This window comes from Ovis canadensis, chromosome 18, assembly GCF_042477335.2.
Source record: "Ovis canadensis isolate MfBH-ARS-UI-01 breed Bighorn chromosome 18, ARS-UI_OviCan_v2, whole genome shotgun sequence".
Lineage (NCBI taxonomy): Eukaryota > Metazoa > Chordata > Mammalia > Artiodactyla > Bovidae > Ovis > Ovis canadensis.
Genome location: NC_091262.1, coordinates 19,484,266 through 19,510,577, shown reverse-complemented (window position 1 = coordinate 19,510,577; position 26,312 = coordinate 19,484,266). Strand labels below are relative to the sequence as shown.

The window sequence follows — 26,312 nt, the reverse complement described above, 5'->3', positions numbered from 1 at the left end:
TTTTTTTGCTTTCTATTTTCACATCTTCAATTTAGCAGTCTTTTTTTCCCTGCACTGTTGAATCTGTTGCCAAGTATATCCAGTTTTTTTTAATTTGAGATACTGTATTTTCCATCTTTAGAGATTCATTTGATTATTTTCAAAGTAATTATCTTTTTTCTAGTTTTCATTAAATCCTGTAATATACTTGCAGCATTTTAAAGTTTATATCTTTGAGAATATCATCTTTTTCTTGTTTCTGGGTCTGTTTTCTTTTCTCAAATTTTTTCCCCTTGATACGTTAACACATTTTCCCATTTTCTTATGTTTAGTAAGTTTTGATTGACTCTTGGACATTCATCATGCTGTTGTGTGGATTTTGTTGGTTTCTTCTCAACAGATTTTAATTTGTTTTGGTGGTATATTCAATTTCTTATGGAAAAGTAGGTTAGCATTACTATTAAGAGGGTCATTCTGCTTTGGTTTCTACTGATGGCACCAGGTTTCAGTGAGATCCTTCTCCCTTCTGGTTGAAACTTGAACATTTCCAAATCTTATGTAACCTCTGGTAGCTTTTGAAATTTGAAATGTATTTGAAATTCATATCTCAGCAAATAAACACCTTGTATTGTGTTTATAGACAGTTACTTTATGTTTTGGGTTTTTTTGGTCTGTTTTATTTTTGTTTTAATCTGGATTGACTTTTCAAACTGTTTTTACATAGACAACTCTTTTCTTTGACAGTGTGTTATGCTTAAATTTTATGCTCAAAATATGCAGAAACTGATAATTTCCAAACATAAAGACAGTAATTTCCTTCATAATTTTATCAATAATTTTAATCAAAATTTGAGGAGATACTTCTTAGGCCCTCAGGATTTGAGACTAGGAATGCCAGTGTCGTGTTAGCAGCACTTTGGTTTCACTTTGCTTTCTAGTTTATTTACATTCACTGATTAGACACTTAAATAACAAGCTAATATGGCAAGAGAAAGGAGGTAAGGAACAGATCACTTAATTTAGGTCATTCAGGTCTTCAGTAACAACAGTTGTACTGGATTTTGTCTGTTTGCTTGGTAAAGCATATTTGGGACATTTGAAGAAAGGTTTTGAACCTTGGTCGTTTGTTTAACCCTTTTTGTTGATACAGAAAACTGGAAGATGACAATAACTTGTGCTACAGTATAAAATATGAATTGCAACGTATAATTATCATTGAAATGATAATGCCTTCAAAGGACTTACTTATTTTAGGGTACCTTTTAAAGAGTTTTTTTAATGATTTCCATGTGATTTTTGTGATACTGTTTGTGTAATTTTTAGTTACGATAATTGTAATATAGAAACTTAAAAATATATTTTTAAGGTTGTAGAGAAATGATCAGTGCTTATCAGTTTTTGTTCATATCAAGCACTGACCTGTTATTTGTCAGGATGTCTTCATGGGTATTGATATATGCATTGTATTTCTGAAGCTGCTCAAATGTATTAGCCCTCTGAGACTGATATACATTGCTGTCTTTTGAGTATATTGCTGTATTATACATTCATTTATTTCATTTACTGAATTTATTCAGCACAAGCATTAACTGAACTGTGGTTATACATAGCTGTTAAAAGCATTCCTGGGTTCTAATCCTGGCTTTACTGCTTTATTGATTTAGCTGTATGACTTTGGCTAGTTGCTTCTTAGTATTTGTTTCCTCCTGAGGCTAATGATGAGAGGTTATGGTTAGCTTTACATCACTTTATATGTGTAAAGCAGTTAGGATACTGATTCAGTTCAGTTCAGTTGCTCAGTTGTGTCCGACTCTTTGCGACCCCATGCATCGCAGCACACCAGGCCTACCTGTCCATCTGGTAAATACTCAAATGTTATTGTTGCTGTATAGTTATTATTAGTATCATTGTTATGTTAGGCCTTTGCTGGATACCTTTTCTCAAGTTTTAATCCCCTCCCTATGATAGTACTTCTTTTCTGCTTTTTTTTTTCTCATTGAAAAAACTTTATACTAACTTGTGTATATTATATATCCTGTATTCACTATGTGTTGCACGTCACTTCCACTAGAATGTAAGTTCCCTTAAGTCAGGAATAGATATAGAAATTTATTCCTAGCACCTAGAAAAGTGTCGGGTATAGATTGGATGCTTAGTAAATGTTTTCTGAATGCATGCTGAAGTGTGTGCCAGATATTGACTAGATATTGGGGATACAGAAATGAATAAAGTACAAAAAAGTTCCTTCTGTTAAATAAGCATATAGTATAATAGACTCATACCTATAAAACTGTACTTAGTTTGCCCCCCTGTAAGTGATGGTAATGGTAAAGGATACCTGAGGATGCCTTCACAGAAGGTGTCATTGAACTGGACATTTGGTCTACCTAAGAGACAAGGGGGAAAGCTGTTTCCAGTCAGAGGTCAAAACTTGAACAAAACTTAACAAGCCATTGTTACCTGGGCTATGATAGCTTGTAGGCCAGGTTAACAACAGCGGTAACAGTTGAGGGAGAAGAAAATAGAGGGTGCTAGGAAATTGGTGGGGACCACGTTTGGGAAAGCTGCCTCTTAGAGGTACCAGCTGTCTAGCTGTTGCCTGGACAGAGTAATGGGATTTTGGATATTCAGTATGTGAAACTTAATGATAACTGACTGAACCACTAACATTTTAGTTTTGGTTTTATTTTTTGAGGGTGAGGGTATATTTCTCACTATAAGAACTTGGTTTTTAGAATATTGCCTCTTAACAACTATTTTAGAACTGCATATAAAACAAACTTGCCAATAACAGTTAACTTATAGAATTGAGGAATTAATGTTTTTGATATAAGAATATGTATTATGTGTGTAATCATCAAATTTGTATTTAATGAGTTATTTACCAAGGGTCAGATTGCTAAACTTTTAGTTCCTTCTGTGACACTGACACAAATCTAGTGTCAAAGTAGATTTAAAATAATTAGTTTTGTTTAGGCTGAGAACACATGAAAAATAGTTTTGTTTTGAATTATTAGATTTTAGAAGTTAGTACTGTAACTGTATTTGAGGACCTTTTTCTGAGTTCTACATTTCAGTACAATTAGATTGAAAGCAGAAATCAGGCTTCTAGCTCCTTTTAACTTCACAAAAAACAAAAGGCTTAGTTGTTTGTGTATGTGTGTGTTTTAACGTTCAAGTTTTTAATACTTGTTTATATAAAATGAATGTTTGGCATATTGTGGCTTTCCCCCTGCCTCTAAAAGGGGTGTACATTTCAGTTAGAAACAAAACTGCAGTACCACAATAATTAATACTACTGAATAAGATTAAAAATGTTGGTGTTTGTGTGGAGAAATTACCATTTTCATTTGATGAAGCAGATTTACTTGGAGATTGCCATAATTACTGAGTCATGCAATTCTAAATTGCTATTAGGTTGGTACAAAAGTAATTGACGATTTCAGACCTTGAATTTTAAATCGTTATAACTAGGCTCAAACACATCTTTATTAATAGAGATAGGAGCCATTATAATCAACACATTTTTGCCAATGAGAAATAAGTTTGTTTATTCCTGCAGCATAAAAGTCCATGCTTTGGAAACTGTTGGAACTCTTTTTTGAGTCCTGCTGGTTGTTGAAGCATTTTCCCTCCAAAAAGTTGTCGAGATGCTTGAAAAAGTGGCAGCTGGTCGGCAAGCAGTCAAGTGAATGTGGTGGATGAGGCAAAACTTTGTAGCGTGGATTGTGTGACGAGCAGTTGGGTGTTGTCATGGAGAAGAATTGGGCCCATTCTTTTGACCAGTGCTGGCTGCAGGCATTGCAATTTTCTGTGCATCTCATTGATTTGTTGCATACTTCTCATATGTAATGGTTTCACCAGGATTCAGAAAGCTGTAGTGGATCAGACGAGCAGCAAACCACCAGTGACATGACCTTTTTTGGGTGCAAGTCTGACTTCAGAAAGTGATTTGGAGCTTCTTCTTGGTCCATCCACTGACCTCGTTGTTGCCGATTGTTGTATAAAATCCACTTCTCGTTGCGTGTCACCATCCACGCTAGAAATGGCTCAAGGTTGTTGTGTAGAATAAGAGAAGGTGACACTTCAAAACAATGTTCTTTTTTGATTTTTGGTCAGCTCAGGAAGCACCCACTGATTGAGCTTTTTCACCTTTCCAGTTTGCTTCACATGCCGAATGACCATAGAATGGTCAACATTGAATTCTTTGGCAACTTCTCCTTTAGTTGTAAGAGGATTAGCTTTGATAATCCTCTAAGTTGGTCACTGTCAACTTCTGATGGCTGGCCACTGTGCTCCTCATCTTCAAGGCCCTTGTCTTCTTAGCAAAACTTCTTGAACCACCACCACACTGTACGCTCATTAGCAGTTCCTGGGCCAAATGTGTTGTTAACATTACGATTTTTCTCTGCTGCTTTACTACCCATTTTGAACTCGAATAAAAAAAATCAGTTGAATTTGCTTTTGATCTAACATCATTTCCCTAGTCTAAAATAAATATAAAATACACAGCAAGGTATCTTTTGCCCTTTCATACTGTTCATGGGGTTCTCAAGGCAAGAATGCTGAAGTGGTTTGCCATTCCCTTCTCCAGTGGATGTTTTGTCAGAATTCTCCACCATGTTGACCCATCTGTATTGAGTGGCCATACACAGTATGGCTCATAGATTCATTGAGTTAAACAAGGCTGCGATCCATGTGATCAGTTTGGTTAGTTTTCAGTGATTGTGGTTTCCATTCTGTCTGCTCTCTGATGGGTGAGGATAAGAGGCTTGTGGAAGCTTCCTGATGGGAGGGACTGGCTGTGGGTAAAACTGAGTCTTGCTCTGGTGGGCAGGGCCATGCTCAGTGAATCTTCTAGTTCTGCTTCATTGACTTACCATCTACTTTGACATAAATAAACATTGACATAAACATCTACTTCATTGACATTAATATCTACTTCTGCATTGACTACGCTAAAGCCTGTGACACTGTGGATCACAGCAAACTGTGGGAAATTCTTCAAGAGATGGGAATACCAGACCACCTTCCCTACCTCCTGTGAAAACCTATATGCAGGTCAGGAGGCAACACAGAACAATGGACTAGTTCCAAATTGGGAAAGGAGTATGCCAGGGCTGCATATTGTCCCCTGCTTATTTAACTTATATGCAGAGTACATCATGTGAAACGCTGGATTGGATGACGTGCAAGCTGGAATCAAGATTGCCAGGAGAAATACCAATAACCTCAGATATGCAGATGATACCACCCTTATGGCAGAAAGTGAAGAGGAACTAAAGAGCCTCTTGATGAGTGTGAAACAGGGGAGTGAAAGAAACTGGCTTAAAATTCAACATTTAGAAAACTAAGATCATGGCATCTGGTCCCGATAGTTCATGGCAAATAGATAGAGAACAGTGGAAACAGTGATAGACTTTATTTTCTAGGGCTCCAAATCACTGTGGACCATGCCTGCAGCCATGAAATTAGATGATTGCTTCTTGAAAGGAAAGTCCCTTGGATTGCGAGGAGATCAAACTAGTGAATCCTAAAGGAAATCAATCCTGAATGTTCATTAGAAGGACTGAAGCTGAAACTCCAATACTTTGGCCACCTGATGTGAAGAGCTGAGTCATTGGAAAAGACCCTGATGCTGGGAAAGATTGAGAGCAGGAGAAGGGGATAACGGAGTACCAGATGGTTGCATGGTATCACCGGCTCAATGGACATGAGTTTGGGCAGGCTCAGGGAGATGGTGGAGTACAGGGAAGCCTGGTGTGTCGTGGTCCATGGGTTGGAAAGAGTCGGACATGACTGAGTGACTGAACAACAACAACACAGCAAGTAATAAGTCATTAAAAGTGAAGTCACTCAGTCGTGTCCGACTCTTTGCGACCCCATGGACTGTAGCATACTACGCTCCTCTGTCCATGGGATTTTCCAGGCAAGAGTACTGGAGTGGGTTGCCATTTCCTTCTCCAGAGGATTTTCCTGACCCAGGGATTGAACCCAGGTCTCCTGCACTGTAGGCAGACGCTTTACCGTCTGAGCCACCAGGGAAGTCCCTAATAAGTCATTAGCCAAAAAAAAAAGATGAGAAATGCATATTAAAATGATGTATAACTTTACCCACATTTATTTAAAAATGTATTGCAATATCAAACAGCAAAGTTCAACAGTGCAAAATTGCAGTTACTTTTTGTACCAATTGAATAGATTAACATTAAAATTTACCTGGCCAACCAGGATGAGGAGAGGCTTACATCTTTCTCTTTCCACCGAAGTGTCTTGCTACTGGAGCTTCCCTCATAGCTCAGTTGGTAAAGAAGCCACCTGCAATGCCAGAGACCTCAGTCTTGCTTCTATTTCCAAGCAGAAGTGTAACAAGACTGGATCATTCTTTATGCACTACACCATTGGTTAGCATTCACTAGTGTTCCTTTATTAATGTGAATAATAGACATTATTCAGTTTCATACTTGTTTTTGGCTTTTTATAAAAGTTCATTTTTGTTGTTCCCTTTAAAAGAATGAAAACTCTTAAATATATGCAATTGCATTGCTGCTGCTGCTGCTGCTGCTAAGTTGCTTCAGTCGTGTCCAACTCTGTGCGACCCCATAGACAGCAGCCTGCCAGGCTCCCCCGTCCCTGGGATTCTCCAGGCAAGAATACTGGAGTGGGTTGCCATTTCCTTCTCCAATGCATGAAAGTGAAAAGTGAAAGTGAAGTCGTGAAAGTGAAAGTCAGTCATGTCTGACTCTTAGCGACCCCATGGACTGTAGCCTACCAGGCTCCTCCGTCCATGGGGCTTTGCAGGCAAGAGTACTGGAGTGGGGTGCCATTGCCTTCTCCGGCAGTTGCATTGACTACATACATATTTTATGGCAGTATAAGACACTGACCCTTTGACAGTTTTTTCCCTAAGTGAGAACGTAATACAGTGAATATTTTCAGCTATTTTATGAGAACGTAAGTTCAGTAGGCTCTGTGTACCATGTAAGTGTAAAGTATATCTTGGGATACAGAGGATAGGAAAATGAGACCTGGGACACCAATTTGTGGATCTTGGTATGGGTAGAATATTACTAAACATTTAAGAAAACTTGAAAAATTGGATTAGTGACATTAGAAATGCCTAGTTGGCTAACATTATGTTTTTATTAGCCAGATAAAACAACTGAGTTGTAAAGATGTATTTTCCATGGTGCTGATGAACCTGTTGCTGGGCAGGAATAGACACACATGTGAGAATGGACTTGGTGGACACAGTAGTGGGGAGGAGAGTGGGATGGATTGAGAAAGTAGCATTGAAGCATACACGATGCTGCATGTGAAACAGATGGCTGCGGGAAGTTACTGCATAACACAGCTCAGCCTGGTGCTCTGTGATGATCTCAGAGTTGGAATGGGCAGAGGGAGGGGACATATGTATACTTACTGCTGATTCACGTTGTTGTACGGCAGAAACCAACAACGCTGTAAAGCAGTTATCCTCCAGTTAAAAATTAAAAATTTAAACATTATTTTTCTATTCAGTAAGTATTTGTAGAACTATCTGCCAGGGGTAGTGTTGAGTGTTGAAATTTGTAGTGATGAAATTATGTTTAATTTTGTTTTAGAGTTAAGAATAATAACCCACTTAATATATATATATATATTTTAATTAAGGAATTGGACTTTGTAAAAAAGGAACAAAGAAGAGTTTGCTGCAAGGATCACATCTAAGTGCACTTTTTGCTGATACATCACTTCTAGTAAGACTTTTTTTTTCATTTTTCTGTGTTATGAAGTACATAAATACAATGGGAATCTTTTTGAAAAAAAAATCGACTGTCTCGTGAGCTTGAATAACAGTCATTTTGGAGTTTACTTAGGGGATTAATGTAGATTAATTAAGGAAATGTGTAAAATCCAGTCTGATATTCACATACACACAATATATGTAATATTGTATGATGACAGTTTCTGTGACACGCTGAGATAATTCCAGACTTTTACATCTTTTCCACTTTTATCTTCCATGACAATTACACATATTTGAAAATAAAGAAAATCTATGGTCCATACATACTGAGACAATAAGTTGGCAGAATATAGGGATTTTCAAATGAAAGACAAAGTGGATAGGTCTAGCCATATTTTTTGAAAGGTAGACGGATTGAAGGAAAAAATTAAGCAAATTTAAGAAATCTTTTAAACGTGAACTTTTTTTGTGACTTATTTTTTGCCTTAACTCATACGCCCATATTTGCAGAGTTCTGGAGTAGGCTATTTTGACTTAAAAACTTACATTGGCCTAGCTTAATTATTTCAATATGCTAGTAAGATGTGTAGTTCTCAAAAAGCTTTCATAAGTGAAACTTCACCTGAATTCTGTTTTCTGTTCAAAATGGAAGAGAAGTGAGTTATAGTAATGTTAGAATGTTGCAAAATAATGTAATTTCGCAAAACACTAGGGGATGGTTTTTGGTGTGTCATATGTTCACACTGACATTCTATTAGATACAATTGATCAAGCCTGATGGTTATGTCAGTAAATCTTGTGAAAGGTACTTAAAATATTTTCTGTTGTTACTGTTCTTTTCATTTTAAGAATAGTTTTGCTACTTAATGTAAGGTTTAAATTTTTCCTTCAGTGGTAGAAAGAACTTTTATGAACTTACAAAATGAGTTTTTTCTTATAATACTTTATTCTGATATCAAGCTTCCTATGGGTATACATTTTTCTTGTTAAATCTTGACTGCAGAACAACCCATTTTATGATATTCTTCAGGTTAGGGAGCTAGGGGAAAAGGTTTTTTTTTTAATTGAAAAGTATCCTTTAGTTGAAAACTTGTATATACACAGGAAGAATGGGGAAAGTGAAGTTTAATTCACATTTTAAAATATAAATCTTGTTTAATTCAAATTTTAAAATATGTCTTGTTTAGTTTTCTAGAAATCTTTCAGTGTTTGATTTTTTCTTTTCTCATCTCATATGTATATATTTTGTTCACTAATAGCGCAACACTGAGTGATTTGAATTAAAGCACTGCAGGAATTTAGCCACTTCCATTCCAGAGAATTTTCCCTATAATTTCCCTGTATTTCTGTATCTTCCCCTGAACCTCTGGTGGCTATGACCATAGCTTTAGCTGTTGTATTTGCTTCAGGGAGTCGTCTATGATAACTTCTTTTACTCAGTTCTAAAGATTATTCTTTATAGCAGGCTTTGCATGGTTCTGAGAGATGTGATTGAATTAAGAACTACTTGGTTTGGAGTTACTGAGTACTTAGAGGGAAATGCTCTTTCCTTTTGAGTAGTTTCAAATGTTGACTTAACCTCAGATTTGTTTTCCTTAATGATTATTCTGCCCTAATTTGAAGTAGAAATTGGAGGAATTGGCATAGATATTGGGCAATATTTTCCCTACCTTTTTTCTTTTTCTTCAAGTCTTGAAACTGCTTTAGGCTCTTTTATCTCATTTGAGTTAATTTTAATGTATGGTGTTACATAAGAGATGAGATTTATTTCTTTGCCTATGAAAGTCAAATTGTTCAAGAAGCATTATTGAAAAGGTTGTTATTTTTCCCTACTGAACTACCTTGGCAACTTTGTTGAAAATCAGTTGACATTATATGTGGGCCTATTTCAGAACCCTATTGTATCTATTGATCTATGTATCTATCCTTATGACTTTACTGTCCTGATTATCATAGCTTTATGTAAGTCCTAAAATCAGGGAGTGTAAACCCTCCACCTTTGCTCTTTTGTTTCAAGGTTGTTTTCTAGCCTAAGTTTTTTCCATTTCTCTGTATTTTAGAATTACCTTGTCATTTTCTGCAGAGAAGCCTTAACAAGATTTTGATTATGAATGCTGTTATCATGGAGGCTAATTGGGAGCGAATTGATTTCTTAAGGATGTTAAGTCTTCTGTTGCATGAACTTGGTATCTCTCCCCATTTAAGTTGTCTTTAGTTTCTCAGCAATATTTTGTAGTTTTCACTGTAAAGATATTGCATATATCTTGTTGGTCTCTGTTTCCTATTTTTATGTTATTGTAAATGGTTATGTAATATCAGTTCCAACTGTTTATTTTTAGTATACAACAATATAATAGATTTTGGCATAAAACCTTGTAATTTATGATTCTGCTAAACTCACTAGTTCTGGTGGCAGTTTTGTGGATTCTTTCAGATATTCTGGGCAGACCCTCATCTTGTCTGTAAATAGACTATTTCACTTCTACCTTTTCAATTTTTATACCTTTTATTTCTTTTGTTGCTTTATTGCACTGCCTAGTAGTCTCAGTGCAATGTTAAATAGAAGTGATGAGCTGACATTGTTGCCTTACTCCTGATCTTAGGTCTTTTACCATTAAGTACATTGTGCAACAATGTATATATGTTGTATATAAATTGTTGTAAAATTCAGATTTGTGTTAATGAGAGATGCTTTCATATATGTTCATGGTATACATGGGTTTGTAGTTTCCTAAAAAATTTTTAATTGTAGGATATTTGCTTTATAATGTTGTGTTGGTTCCTGCTGTACAGCAGCATGAATCAGCTGTGAATATGACTCTGTGGATCACAGTAAACTGTGAAAAATTCTGAAAGAGATGGGAACACCAGACCACCTGACCTGCCTCTTGAGAAATCTGTATGCAGGTCACGAAGCAACAGTTAGAACTGGACATGGAACAACAGACTGGATCCAAATAGGAAAAGGAGTACGTCAAGGCTGTATATTGTCACCCTGCTTCTTTAACTTCTATGCAGAGTTCATCATGAGAAACGCTGGACTGGAAGAAACACAAGCTGGAATCAAGATTGCCGGGAGAAATATCAATAACCTCAGATATGCAGATGACACCACCCTTATGGCAGAAAGGAAAAGGAACTAAAGAGCCTCTGGTGAAAGTGAAAGAAGAGAATGAAAAGTTTGGCTTAAAACAGCATTGAAAAAATGAAGTTCATGGCATCTTGTCCCATCACTTCATGGTAAATAGATGGGGAAACACTGCAAACAGCAACAGACTTTATTTTCTTGGGCTCCAAAATCACTGCAGATGGTGACTGCAGCCATGAAATTAAAAGACCCTTGCTCCTTGGAAGAAAAGTTATGGCCAACCTAGACAGCATATTAAAAGGCAGAGACATTACTTTGCCAACAAAGGTCCATCTAGTCAAGGCTATGATTTTGCCAGTAGTCATGTATGGATGTGAGAGTTCGGCTATAAAGAAAGGGGAGCACTGAAGAACTGATGCTTTTGAACTGTAGTGTTCACAGTTCAAAGGAAGAGAAGACCCTTGGGAGTCCCTTGGACTGCAAGGCGATCCAACCAGTCCATCCTAAAAGAGACCAGTCCTGAGTGTTCATTGGAAGGACTGACGTTGAAGCTGAAACTCCAATACTTTGGCCACCTGATACGAAGAGCTGACTCCTTGGAAAAGACCCTGATGCTGGGGAAGATTGAAGGCAGGAGAAGAAGGGGATGACAGAGGATGAGATGGCTGGATGGCATCACCAACTCGATGGACATGAGTTTGAGTGAACTCCAGGAGTTGGTGATGGACAGGGAGGCCTGGCGTGCTGCGGTTCATGGGGTCGCAAAGAGTTGGACACGAATGAGCGACTGAACTGTACTGAATACATATATCCCCTCTCTAGAGCCCCTCTCCCACTCCTCACATCCCACCCATCTGGGTCGTCACAGAGCATCAAGCTGAGCTCCCTGTATTACACAGCAGCTTCCCACTAGCTTAACTGTTTTGCACATGGTAGTGTGTATATGTCAGTGCTGCTCTCTCAGTTCGTCCCACCTTCTCCTTGCCCTCCTGTGTCCATAAGTGTGTTTATATCTGCATCTCTATTTCTGCCCTGCAGATAGGTTCGTCAGTACTACTTTTCTAGATTCCATGTATATGCAATAATTCATTCTGTATGGCAGACTCTATGCACCTCGTTACAGCTGACTCAGTTTTGTTCCTTTTTATGGATGAGCAATATTCTATTCTATATATGTACCACAGCTTCTTTATCCATTCATCTGTTGATGGACATCTAGGTTGCTTCCATGTCCTGGTTATTGTAAATAGTGCTACAGTGAACACTGGGGTACTTATGTCTTTTTGAATTATGGTTTTCTTAGGGTGTATGCTCAATAGTGGGGTCTGGGTCATATGGTAGATTTATTCCTAGCTTTTAAAAGAATCTCCATATTGTTCTCCACAGTAGCTGTTATCAATTTACATTCCCACCAGCAGTGCTAGAGGGTTCCCTCTTCTCCACATCCTCTCCAGCATTTATTGTTTGTACATTTTGTGATGATGGCCATTCTGACCACTGTGAGGCGATACTTTATTGTGGTTTTAATTTGTGTTTCTCTGATGGTGAATGATGTTGAGCATCTTTTCATGTGATTGTTGGCCATCTGTATGTCTTCTTTGGAGAAATGTCTGCTTAGGTTTTTGGCCCATTTTTTGATTGAGTTGTTTATTTTTTCTGAAGTTGAGCTGCATGAGCTGCTTGTGTATTTTGGAGATTAATCCTTTATCCATTGCTTCATTTGTGATTATTTTCTCCCAGTCTGAGGGTTGTCTTTTCATCTTGTTTGTAGTTTTGTTTGCTGTGCAAAAGCTTTTATGTTTAATTAGGTCTTATTTGTTTATTTTTGTTTTTATTTCCATTACTCTAGGAGCTGGATCAAAGAGGATCTTGCTTTAATTTATGTAAAAGAGTGTTCTGCCTATGCTTTCTGTTAAGAGTTTCACAGTGTCTGACCTTGCATTTAGGTCTTTAATCCGTTTTGAGTTTATTTTTGTGTATGACAATAGGAAGTGTTCTAATTTCATTCTTATTATGTGTAGCTGTGCAGTTTTCCCAGCATCATTAATTGAAGAGGCTGTCTTCTCCATTGTATATTCTTGCCTCTTCTTTCAAAGATAAGGTGCCCTTAGGTGTGTGGGTTTATCTCTAGGCTTTCTATCTTGTTCTTTTGGTCTTTATTTCTGTTTTTGAGCCAGTACCATACTGTCTTGATGACTATAGCTTTGTAGTATAGTCTATAAAGTCAGGAAGGTTGATCCTTCTAGCTCTGTTTTTCTTTCTCAAGATTGGTATGTAGTTTTTTAAAATAATGTCTTTGTCTGGTTTTTATATCAGGATAATAGAATAAGTTAGATTTTCTTCTCAAAAAGTTTTTATATAGTTGTTGTTCTTCTCTAAGTGTTTGGTGGTAGTGTTCAGTCACCACTCGTATCCACTCTTTGCAACCCCATGGACTGCAGTGTGCCAGGCCTCCCTGTCCCTCACCATCTCCTGAAGTTTGCCCAAGTTCATGTCCATTGCTTTGGTGATGCCATCCAGCCATCTCATCCTCTTATGCCCTTTTCTCCTGCTCTCAATCTTTCCCAGCATCAGGGACTTTTCCAGTGAGTCAGCTCTTGGCCTCAGATGACCAAAATACTGGACTTCTAGCTTCAGCATTAGTCCCTCCAAGTACTCAGAGCTGATCTCCCTCAAGATTGACTGATTTGATCTTGCTGTCCAGGGGACTCTCAAAGAGTCTTCTCCAGCACCACGGTTCGAAGGCATCAGTTCTTTGTTACTCTGCCTTCTTTACAGTCCAGCTCTCACAACCATATGTGACCACTGGGAAGACCATAGTCTTGACTATACGCAGCTTTGTTGGCAGAGTGATGTCTCTGCTTTTCAACAGACTGTCTAGGTTTGTCATAGCATTCCTGTTAAGAAGCAGACATCTTCTGATCTCATGGCTACAGTCACCATCTGCAGTGATTTTAGAGCCCAGGAAGAGGGAATCTGTCACTACTCCTTTTCCCCTTTTGTTTGCCGTGAAGTAATGGGGATAGATGTCATGATCTTAGTTTTTTTAATATTTAGTTTTAAGCCAGCTCTTTCACTCTTCTCCTTCACCCTCATTAAGAAGCTCTTTAGTTCCTCTTTGATTTCAGCCATTAGAGTGGTATCATTTGCATATCTGAGGTTGCTGGTGTTTCTCCTGCCTATCTTGATTCCAGGTTGTAACTCATTCACCCTGACATTTCTCATGATGTGCTCAGCATATAGATGAAACAAATAAGGTGACAGAAGACAACCCTGTCGTACTACTTTCTCAAGCTTGACCCAGTCAGTTTTTCCTTTGTTGCTTCCTGACCCACATACAGGTTTCTCAGGAGACAGGTAAGATGGTTTGGTATTCCCATCTCCTTTAAGACTTGAATTACCATGGTGTTGAATGGCTTGCCTTGGAAACAACTGAGATCATTATCTCATTTTTGAGGCTGTACCCAAGTACTGCATTTTGAGCTCTCTTGTTGATTATGAGGGCTATTCCATTTCTTCTGTGGGATTCTTGCCCACAGTAGTAGATGATAATGGTCATCTCAATTAAATTCACCCATTCCTGTCCATTTTAGTTCACTGATTCCTAAGATATCGATGTTTATTCTTACCATCTCCGGCTGGACCACCTCCAATTTGCTTTGATTCATGGACCTAACATTCCAGGTTCCTATCAGTAATGTTCTTTGCAGCATTGGATTTTACTTTCATCACCAGACATCCACTACTGAGCATTGTTTCTGCTTTTCCCAACTGCATCATTCATTCTGGGGCTATTAGTAGCTCTCCACTCTTCCCCAGTAGCATATTGGACACCTTCAGATCTGGGGGACTCTTCTTTCGGTGTCATATCTTTTTGTCCATTTATACAGTTCATGAGGTTCTCATAGCAATTATACTGGGATGATTTGCTGCCCCAGTGTTTGGCAAAACTCACCAAAGTAGATCTCTGGCCTTGGAGTTTCTTTGTGGGAAGATTTTAAATTCTGGATTTGATTTATTTGGTTGAATAAATTGATATTGGCCTATGCAGATATATATTAATTTTTTTTGAATAGCTTTAGTTTATGTGTCTTAAGGAATTTGTTTTTACATAGGTTGTCTAATTTATTGGCATGAAGTTTCATATTTCTTTATTCTTTAATGTTTGAAGGATCTATAGTGATATCCTGTCTTTCTAGTATTTGAGACCACCATTTTCTAAAGGAGCACTTAATATTTAAAATTTCTTCTCTGTCTGCATCATACAGAGTATCTTTACATGTGTTTGTACACATGAAGTTAAAAGAATTCTTAAGCTCCTTTGTGATTTTTTTCTTGGACCTATATAATTTCCAAATAGTTCCTTAATTTTCTAGTTTCCTCTAATAGTTTTTTAATTTAATTCTGTTATGGTTCAGTAACATACTTCCTATGTTTATTATAGAGTGCAGAATGTTGTCTGTAAACAAATGTTTTGTGTATGCTTAATAAGAATGTGTATTCTGTATTGTTGAGTGAAGCTTTCTAAAAATATTAGTCAGATTGATTGGTAGTGTTCTTCAAGATTTGTCCCTTCTGATTTTCCATTTGTTGCAGTAATTGCTGAGAGAAGGGTTTGGAAATCTTCAGCTTTAATTGTGAATTTGTCTTTTTCTCCCTTCACTTACTGATTCATGTATTTTGAAACTCTGTTAATAGGTATATGCATTTTAAAACATGTTTTTGATGAATTGAGCCTTCTGACTTGAAATAGCCCTCTTTATCTCTGGTAATATGTTGTGAAGTTATTTCTGAAATAAGTTGTAAAGTTCTTGACAGAAAGTCTGCTGTTATTTTTTGTTGCCTCATATGTAAACTTTCTATTTTGTTTGATTGCTCTTCAGCTTTACAGCTTTTTCAGTGATTGTGATTATGATGTCATTTGATTATAATTTTTTATCAATTATATGCCTTCATATGGTTTTCTTTGAGAAAATGATGTTTTAGTGTTTTTGAGTGTTTTTTGGTAACCAAATTTAGAAACATTGGCCACTATTTCTTCCCAGTATCCAGTAATCCTAGGCAATATTTTGGAGGGAGGGAATTTCAGTTAAACAGTTGAGATTGTTTTTTGGCCCTTGACTCCCCATCCCCTTTCATTATTTGAATAGTTAATGTCATGTTTCTAGGTTCACTGATTTTTTGTGTTTTTTTCAGTGTATACTCTGTTCTTACTGTATCCAGTGTGTTTTTTTATTTCTCATGATTATTTTTTAATTATGAGTTTTAGATGATTTTTCCTCTCTCTTCAACCTATTTATGTTTTGCCATATTAATGATTTAACCTGAAACATTAAAAACAAATTCATAATGAGAAGTGATATTTTGGTGTTATGATTTTAGAAAGGACACAGTATTTAGTATCTCTTTGAATATAAAGGTTATACACTTATAGCTATTATTTGAAAATGCAGTTTTGCATTAACTTTTAGTTGCCTTAACTTCTCTAAAAGGTAGTCTTTTGGATGTGGTATAGCCAGGCGACAGCTAGCCCTTGCAGAGTTAGATAAAAGCTCTTTTCTCAGTTTTAGATGGATGATGCTCTCTGCCAGGGTTCAGGGTTTAGAGAGCGGAGAACAAACTGGATTCAGTCCCCGCTTTCCTTCACTCGGCCATTTGTCCATGTGCAGGGTACAGCCTCCATCTTTATTCATGTTGCTTTGAGACCTTATGATTTCTTGCCTTTCTTATGATACAGTTATAGCATTAGAAATGTTTTCTCAGGCCAGAATATCTATCACAATATCCACAAGTTTGTTAGGCAATCTCTTTTGTAGTTAGTATGGGATTATTTTCTCAATGCTTTCTGTACTTTGTACCATTATTGATCTTATTTCTTGAATTGTATGTTAATGTTGTTGAATTTTACCTAAAATTTATAGCAGTAAAAGTCAGAGCTTCATAAAATTAAGTGTAATTGTTTGTAGGGCATATTTTGCCTTTATATAAGTTATATAGCAAAACTGCATTTTCAAATAATAGCTATAAGTGTATAACCTTTATATTCAAAGTAAAATTTGTTTTCCTTGTTGAATCATGTCATTAAATACTGACTAGTAGCCATCACTATGTTCACAACATATCTTTGTATTTTTAAAATGTGTAATTAGGATTCAGTATGTGCAATTTTGGATGAAATGGAATGCTTTGCTCATTTTCCATAAAACAATAGTTAAGTGATAGTCTTAATTTAGAATTTGAATTTCTGCCTGGATTTAATTGTTTGTAAACAATAATTAAAGCATTCTATTTTAGAGGAAGAAAAATGTTCTTATATTAAAATTAACTGAAAGATAATTCTGTAGGAGCAGGGAATCTCTAATTGCATTGAAACTTACAGTAAAATAGTCTCCCTCAAGTTCCTGTGACTATGAGAATGAGTGGTTATTTTGTTTATATAGTTTATAAGGAAATGCAAGACATCATTTGTGTCTGTGTGTGAATGCGCGGTTGCATTGCCCACTGAAAATTGGGATGAAAACTGTCACTGCTTGATTTTTTTGAATATTTTTTATTAAAGTGGATGACTACTAGAGTTTCTTGCTTGTTTAGATCAGTTTTTTCCCCTTGTGTGCTGTGATCCTGTATTAAGTTGCTTCAGTGGTATCTGACTCTTTGTGATGCTATGCACTGTAGCCTACCAGGCTCCTCTGTCCATGGGATTCTCCAATCAAGAACACTGGAGTGGATTGCCATGCCCTTTTCCAGGGGATATCAACCCGGGGATTCGAAAGCCCTTTTCTTTTTGTAGTAGATAAAAATTAAAGGACCTATGACATTCATGTTTAAATGCAATAAAAAAATAACATGCTACTAAAAAACCAGTGGGTCAGCAATGAGATCAAAGAAATCAGTTAATACCTCGAGACAAATGACAATGAAAATAGAGTCTTACAAAATCCATGGGATGCCCAGAAGTAATTTGATGAGACATAGTGATATAGTTCATAGTGATATAGACTTTCCTCAAGAAACAAGAAAAATATCAATGAATAATCCAACCTACCACCTAAAAGAATTAGAAAGAGAAGAAACAAAACCCAAAGTCAGCAGAAGGAAGGAAATTAATATGAGTGGAAACAAATAAAATAGAGATCAACAAGTAATAAAAAAGATCAATAAAACCAAGAGCTGGTTTTGTGAAAGGATATACAAATTCGACAGGCCTCTGGCTAGGCTCACCAAAAAGAAAAGAAAGAAAACCCAAAGAAATAAGATATGAAAGAAGAAAAATAACAACTGATACTATAGAAATACAAAAAACTATAAGATAATATTATGAACAATTATATACCAGCAAACTGTACAGTCTAGAAAAAATGAACAAGTTCTAGAAGCATATAGCCTACTAAAACTTAATCAAAAAGAAGTAGATAATTTGAATAGACGAAACACTAGATGTGAGATAGAATCTGTAATTAAAAAAAAAGCAAACTTGCAAACAAAAGTTCAAGACCAGATGGCTTCACTGGGAAATTCTACTAAACATACAAAGAACTTATACCAATCTTTCTTAAAGTCTTCCAAAAGATTAAATAGGAAGGAACACTCCCAAAGTCATCCTATGATGCCACCATCACCCTGATAGCAAAACCAGACAAAGACACAACCAAAAAAGAAAATTACAGGCCAGTATCTTTGATGAATATAGATACAAAAATTCTGAACAAAATATTAGCAACCCAAATCCAGCAACACATAAAAATACACTACAAACAGATTGGATTTATCCCAGGGTATGTGAACAAGGATGGTTCACATACACAAATCAGTCAATGTGACACTCTACATTAAGAAAAGAGACAAAATCCACATGGTCATCTTAATAAGTGCAGAAAAAAATCAACATCCATTTGTGATAAAAACTCACACCAAAGTGGGTATCAGTTCAGTTCAGTTGCTGAGTCATGTCCGACTCTTCGCGACCCCATGAATCGCAGCACGCCAGGCCTCCCTGTCCATCACCAACTCCCGGAGTTCACTCAGACTCACGTCCATCGAGTCAGTGATGCCATCCAGCCTTCTCATCCTCGGTCGTCCCCTTCTTCTCCTGCCCCCAACCCCTCCCAGCATCAGTCTTTTCCAATGAGTCAGCTCTTCGCATGAGGTGGCCAAAGTATTGGAGTTTCAGCTTCAGCATCATTCCTTCCAAAGAAATCCCAGGGTTGATCTCCTTCAGAATGGACTGGTTGGATCTCCTTGCAGTCCAAGGGACTCTCAAGAGTCTTCTCCAACACCAAAAGTGGGTATCGTGGGAACATATCTGAACATAATAAAAGCCATTTATGACAAGTTCATAGCCAACATAATACTCTGGTGAAAAGCTGAAAGCCTTCCTGCTAGTTTATGAGCAAGCCAAGGGCTCCCGCTCTTACACTTCTTTTCAACATAATATTGGAAGTCCTAGTCACAGTAGTCAGACAAGAAAAAGAAAAGGTATGCACATTGGAAGGGAAGGGGTAAAATTGTCCTTATTTATAGGTAACATAATACTCTGTATTATTATTGTTGATCAGTGGCTCAGTTGTGTCTGACACTTGGTGACCTCGTGGACTACAGTACACCAGGCTTCTCTGTCCTTAACCATCTCCCAGAGCTTGCTAAAACTCATGTCCATCCAGTTGGTGATGCCATCCAACATCCTCTGTCGTCCTCCTGCCTTCAGTCTTAGCTTCAGGGTCTTTTCTAATGAGTCAGCTCTTCACATCAGGTTGCCACAGTATTAGAGCTTCAGCTTCAGCATCAATCCTTCCAATGAATATTCAGGATTGATTTCCTTTAGGATTGACTGGTTAGATCTCCTTGCAGTCCAAGGGACTCTCAAGAGTCTTCTCCAACTCCACAGTTCAAAAGCATCAGTCTTTTGGTGCTCAGCCTTTCTTTATGATCCAACTCTCATATCCATACATGACTACTGGAAAAATCATAGCTTTGACTAGATGGGTCTTTGTTGGCAAAGTAATGTCTCTTCTTTCTAATGTGCTGTCTAGGTTTGTCAGCTTTTCTTCCAAGCATCAAGCATTTTTTAATTTCATGACTGCAGTCACCATCTGCCAAAAACCCTAAAGACTCTACACAAAAATTAATACGTGAAATCAGCAAGGTAGCAGGATATAAGATTAATATACAGAAATGTGTTGCATTTCTTTACAGTAACAATTTTTCAGAAAGAGAAAATGAAAAAAAATCCCATTTAGAATCACATCAAAGAAATACCTAGGAATAAATCTAACTGAAGAGGTGAAAGACCTGTATGCTAAAACTATTAAGACATTGATAAAGGAAATTGAAGGTGATTCAGAGAAATAGAAATATATCCTATACTGTTGGATTGGAAGAGTGAATATTATTAAAATGGCCATACCTCAAAGTAATCTAGTGATTTATTGCAATCCCTATAAAAATACCGATGACATTTTTTTTTCACAGAAATACATCAAATACTAAAATTTGTATGAAACCATAGAAGACCCCGAACTACCAAAACAGTCCTGAGGCAAAAGAAGAAAGCTGGAGACAAAACCCTCCCAGACTTTAGAGACTACCACAAAGCTACAGTAATCAAAATAGTATGGTATTGGCACAAAAAATAGACATAATAGATCAATGGAACACAATAGAGGGCCCAGAAATAAGCCTATGCACCTTCAGTCAGTCTTAGGGGAGGCAAGAATGTACAGTGGAGAAAAAAATGGTCTCATTGATCAGTGGTGTTGGGAAAGCTGGGCAGCTGCATGTGAAGTTAGAACACACCCTCACACTGTGCACAAAAATAAACTCAAAATGCTTTAGAAATATAAGACATATCACTATAGAACTCCTAGAATAGGACATAGGTAAAACAGTCTCTGACATAAATCATAGCAATATTTATGTATATCAGTCTTCCAAGGTGAAAGAAATAATAGCAAAAATAAGCAAATGGGAGCTAATCAAACTTAAAAGTTTTTGTACAGCAAAGGAAACGATCAACAAAACAGAAAAACAACCTGTGGAATGGGGGAAGATATTTGCAAATGACCAGCAGGGACTTAATTTCCAAAATATGCAAGCAGTTCATAAAATTCAGTATAAGAGAACAATCTAATCAGAAAATGGGCGGAAGAACTAAGTAGATGTTTCACCAAAGGAGATACACAGATGGTCAGTAGGTACATGAAAAGATGCTCAATTTTGCCAATTATTAGAGAAGTGCGAATCAAAACTACAGTAACATATCACCTCATGCCGGTCAGAATGGCCATCATCAAAAAGTCTACAGATAATAAATGCTGGAGAGACTGTGGAGAATAGGAAACCTTCTACACTGTTGATGGCAATGTAAATTGGTGTTGCCACTATAAAAAACAGTATGAAGGTTCCCTGGAGGTTCTTAAAAACCAAAAATGGAATTATTAATGCTATATGATTCAGCAGCCTTACCCGGAGTTTGTATCTGGAAAAGACAAAAACTCTGAATTCAGAAAGACAGACAGATGCACCCCAGTGTTTATAGCAGCACCATTCACAATAGCCAAGACATGGAACCAACTTAAGTGTCCATCGGATAAAGAATAGACGAGGAAGATTGAAGAGAGAGAGAGAGAGAGAGAGAGAGAGAGAGAGAGAGAGAGAGAGAGAGAGAGTGTGTGTGTGTGTGTGTGTGTGTGTAGTATGTATAGCTATCACGCGAAGTAGTAGAGAATATCATGCAGAGCGAGGTTTGTCAAAGACAATTACCATATGGTATCACATGTGGAATCTGAAAAATAATACAAATGAATCTATTTACAAAACAAACAGACTCGCACACATAGAAAACAGTCTTACAGTTACAAAGGGGAAAAGGGATGAGGAGAGGTAAATTAGGAATCTGAGATTAACAGATACTTGCTGCTATATATAAAATCAGTTCAGTTCAGTCTCTCGGTCATGTCTGACTCTTTGTGACCCCATGGACTGCAGCATGCCAAACTTTCCTGTCCGTTGCCAACTTCTGGAGCCTACTCAGACTCATGTCTATCTAGTCGGTGATGCCATCCAACCATTTCATCCTCTGTAGGTAGGCAATAAGGATTTACTTCATAGCACAGGAAACTATATTCAGTATCTTAAAATAACCTATAATGGAAAATAATATGAAAATTATATGTTTATTATGTGTATGTGTGTATATAACTGAACCACTTTTCTGTACACCTGAAACTAACAGTATTGTAAATCAACTACCTTCAATAAAAAATAAATGCAGTAAGTGTCTAATTACTTTTTAAAATGTTATTCTGTATTTTTGAAGTCTCGAATCATGTAGAATGATAGTGAAATCCATAAATGAAATTAAGGAAACAGTTTTGTTTATAATAGTATCAAAAGAATAGAATACTTAGGAATAAATTTAACAAAGAAGTGCATTTCCTCTACTCTGAAAACTAGAAAACATTGTTGAAAAAATGTAAAGTCAACCTAAGTAAATGGAAAGGCATACCATGTTTATGAATTGGAAAACTTAGTAAGATTGCAGTACACCCCAAACAGATTCAGTGCAATCCATGTCAGAATCTTAGCTGGCTATTTTTGAAGAAATTGACAAGCTGATCTTAGAATTCACATAGAAATTCAGGATACCTTGAATAACCAAAGAATGATCTTTAAAAATAATAAAAGTTGGAGGATTCCCATTACCTGATCTTAGAACTTACTACAGAGCTATAGTAATCAAGACATTGTGCTTGCTACTCATGCAGGGATATACATATAGAATAGTGGAGTAGAATTGAGAGTCTCTAGTAGTAAAACCATTCATTTATGGTGAATTGATTTTTGACAAGGGTGCCAAGACTATTCACTGGGGAAGCGATAGCCTTTTTAAAAGATTTAATAGGTAATTTATTTACAGTATTGTGTTGGTTTCTGCCAAACATCAACATTAATCCGCCATAGATATACATGTGTCCCCTCCTTCTTAAACCTCCCTTCCACCTCCCTCCCCATCCACACCCCTGTAGGTTGGTACAGAGTCCCCATTTGAGTTCCCTGAGTCATACAACAGATTCCCATTGACTCTTTATTTTGCTTATGGTAATGTATGTTTCCACCTTACTCTCCTCTTAGCTTCCATCCTCTCTTCCGCCCCCGCTAGTGTTCATCAGTCTGTTCTGTCTGTGTCTCCATTCTGCCCTACAGATACTTTCATCAGTATCCTCTTTCTAGATTCCATATATATGTGTTAAAATACCATATTTGTTTTTCTCTTTCTGACTTACTTCACTCTGTATAATAGGCTCTAGGTTCGTCTGCCTCATTAGAACTGACCAGATGCATTCCTTTTTATGGCTGAGTAATAGTCCATTGTGTGTAGGTACCACAGCTTCTTTATTCATTCATCTGTCGATGTACATGTAGGTTGCTTCCATATTCTAGCTATTGTAAATAATGCTACAGTGAACATTGGGGTACATACGTCTTTTTCAGTTTTGGTTTCCTCAGGGTATATGCATAGTGGTGGGATTGCTGGGTCATATGGACAGGGAAGCCTGGCATGCTGCAGTCCATGGGGTCGCAGAGTGAGACACGACTGAGTGACTGAACTGATGGTGGTTTTATTCCTAGTTTTTAAAGGAATCTCTGTACTGTCTTCTGTAGTGCTTGTATTAGTTTACATTCCCACCAACCGTGTAAGAGGATTCCCTTTTCTCCACACCCTCTCCAGCATTTATTGTTGGTAGACTTTTTCATAAAACAATGCTAGGACACCTAGATATCCACATGTAAATGAACAGAGTGGGTTCCTTGCTTTATATGCTGTTCTGTCTTCAGTTACTCAGTGGTGTCTGATTTCTTACAACCCCATGGACTGTAACCCACCCACCAGGTCCTCTGCTTATGGGATTTCAAGGCAAGAATACTGGAGTGAGTTGCCATTTCCTACTCTTGGGGATTTTCCTGACCCAGGTGTTGCACCCGTTTCTTGCGTCTCCTACATTGGCACACAGAGTCTTTACACTGTGCCACTTGGGAAGCCCCTGATAAGCGTCTAATATCCAAAATATATGAAGAACTCTTACAAGTTAACAATAAAAAGGCAAATAACCCAGTTTATGAAAGGATTTGAAATACATATTTCTTCAAAGAAGATATACAAATGACCGATAGGTTTACGAAAAGATACAGTCTGTCAGGGATCCCCAACCCCCAGGCCTTGGACAGATAGTGGTCCGTGGCCTGTTAAGATCTGGGCCGCACGGCAGGAAATGAATGATGGGCTAACGAGTGAAGCTTCATCTGCTGCTCCCCATCATTCGTACTACCGCCCGAACCATCTATCCCACCTACCCCCACTCCCACTCCAGTCTGTGGGAAAATAGCCTTCCATGAGACCTGTTCCTGGTGCCAAAAAGATTGGGGACCGCTGCGTTGTATCATGAGTCATTAGAGAAACAAGTGAAAACTACACTGAAATACCACTTTACATCCGTTAGGATGGTTGTCACAAAAATAAGACAATAGCAGGTGTTGATGAGGATGTGTAGAAATTGGAACCCTTGTATATTGCTGCTAGGAAGGCAAAATGGTTCATACCCCTTGGAGAACAGCCTGGCAGTTCCTCAGAAAGTTAAACATAAAGTTAGTATATGACCCAGCTATTTTCCTCCTAGACATACACCCAAGAAAATTAAAAACATTTACACACGAAAATCTGGGCATCACTGTTCATAGCAGTGGAAATAACCCAAATGTTCATCACCGTTGAATGAAGAAATAAAATGTGGTATCCATAGAATACAGTAGTATTCAGCCAAAAAAGGAATGAGGTGCTGATAATACTTAACACAAATGAGCTTTGAAAACTGAAAGAAACCAGACACAAAGGGCTACCTATTATCTGACTCTGTTTTATGACTTGCCTCAAATAGGTAAATCCAGAGAGTCAGAAAGTAAATGAGTAGTTTTCAGGAGCTGGGGAGAGGAAGGAATGGAGAATAATAGCTAATGGGCATTGGACTTCTTTTTAGGATGATAAAAATGTTCTGGAATTAGATAGTAGGGATGGTTGCACAACTTTGACTACTGTTTAACAAAAGCAAAATTGTACACTCACAATTGTACACTTTTAAAAAGATCTTAATGGCATATATGAATTACAAATTGGTTAAAAGGCATATAGAAATGAAAACATTGGCCTACTTCGGATATAATTTATCTTCAAACCAGGATATTTTTGAGAGTGAGGGGTCTCACTTAATAATTACTCCCATACAATAAAAATAAAGTTGCATGCCCCAGGTACACCAGAATGTGTGTTCTCCTTGCTTCTTTGTATCTTTAAGCTGTTTCTCCTCACAGAAGACATATGAGGATTACAAAATTATTCTTGTCTGTCTTTATCAAATATGGGAAAAAGACTAAGACAGCCCCGTAATTCCTGTAAAATAAATGGGAGAGAAGGTATTTCTTTGTGGAGATGAATATAAATATGTGTATGAGGTGCATTGTATAGCTGTGATAGAATTAGATCTTTATTGATTTATGTGATTTTGTCACTTAACTGTCACACATAGCCAACCAGTGTTAGAATGAAAAAGAAGTTTAGTGCTGTAACATAATAAAGCAGTTGCTCTGAGCCAGGGATGTGCATCATAATAGGTGCATAACAGTATGTGGAACCTTTAAAAATTACTCTTGCTTTGACATTAGTCTCAATTATGATTTGATAGATTTTTGTGGGGCCAGGGTAAGTTCATGCATGCAAAATAGATGTTTTAGCTCCTCAGTTGAATTTAATATCCATTTAAGTTGAGAGTCACTGCATTAAATTGAGGAATTTTATTGATTTATTTATTGAAATATATGGTTACTACTGTTTGGTGCATAAACAGTAAACAGCTGTAGTAACTGAGAGAACCTCAGTCTAAAGTATACCCTCCTCATCCCCAACCCCCCTGGCCACCCTCTGTCACCTGAGCTAGCCATTGGTAATCCAGAAATTGTGATTCCTCTGATCCTCCAAGAACAGAGATTGGGAGGAATATTGATTTATTGATTTTTTTGATTTTTTTTTAAATTTTGGCTACATTGAGGCAGGATTAGTAATGGGAAATAGGCAGAAGCTCAGGTTCCTCTGCAAATGCTTGAAACTATATCCTTGGCAGGTATAGGAAGGGTGTCATCTCTGCAGAATAAGAGGGGTTGGGAGATGGAGACCTTGTAGGAGGTCAGAACTCTCAGTTACCTGATAACTGCTCATGGCCTTTGTATTTTGGCAGCCCATTGTAGCTCCAGATAGATTGCCCTCTGACGTTGGAACTAAGGAGCTAGTTCAGTGGACACAGAAAGGAAGGACGTAGAGCAGCGTCGCGGTTTCTCCTGTACAGCCACACACAATTGAGAAGAAATTATCTTGATGCAAGACCCACGAAATTGGAGTTGTGTCACACCCTGAAGATTTTGCAGTTCAGTTTATTTAGTGATGGATCATTCCCATCCAGACACGTCCCCCTG

At 37.3% G+C, this 26,312-nt stretch overlaps 1 protein-coding gene across 17 annotated transcripts in view; it reads left to right on the top strand.

Annotated features, from left to right (window-relative positions):
* Window positions 1-26,312, top strand: part of MEF2A (myocyte enhancer factor 2A) — a 187,707-nt gene that overhangs the window by 26,354 nt on the left and 135,041 nt on the right. For 6 of the 17 annotated variants that reach the window (XM_069559218.1, XM_069559209.1, XM_069559205.1 and 3 more), the window contains exon 2: window positions 7,633-7,718. The exons of the other annotated variants lie outside the window; for them this stretch is intronic. The gene's annotated coding sequence lies outside the window, so the exon portion shown is untranslated. The remainder of the gene's footprint in view (window positions 1-7,632; window positions 7,719-26,312) is intronic. 17 annotated transcript variants of the gene reach the window in all.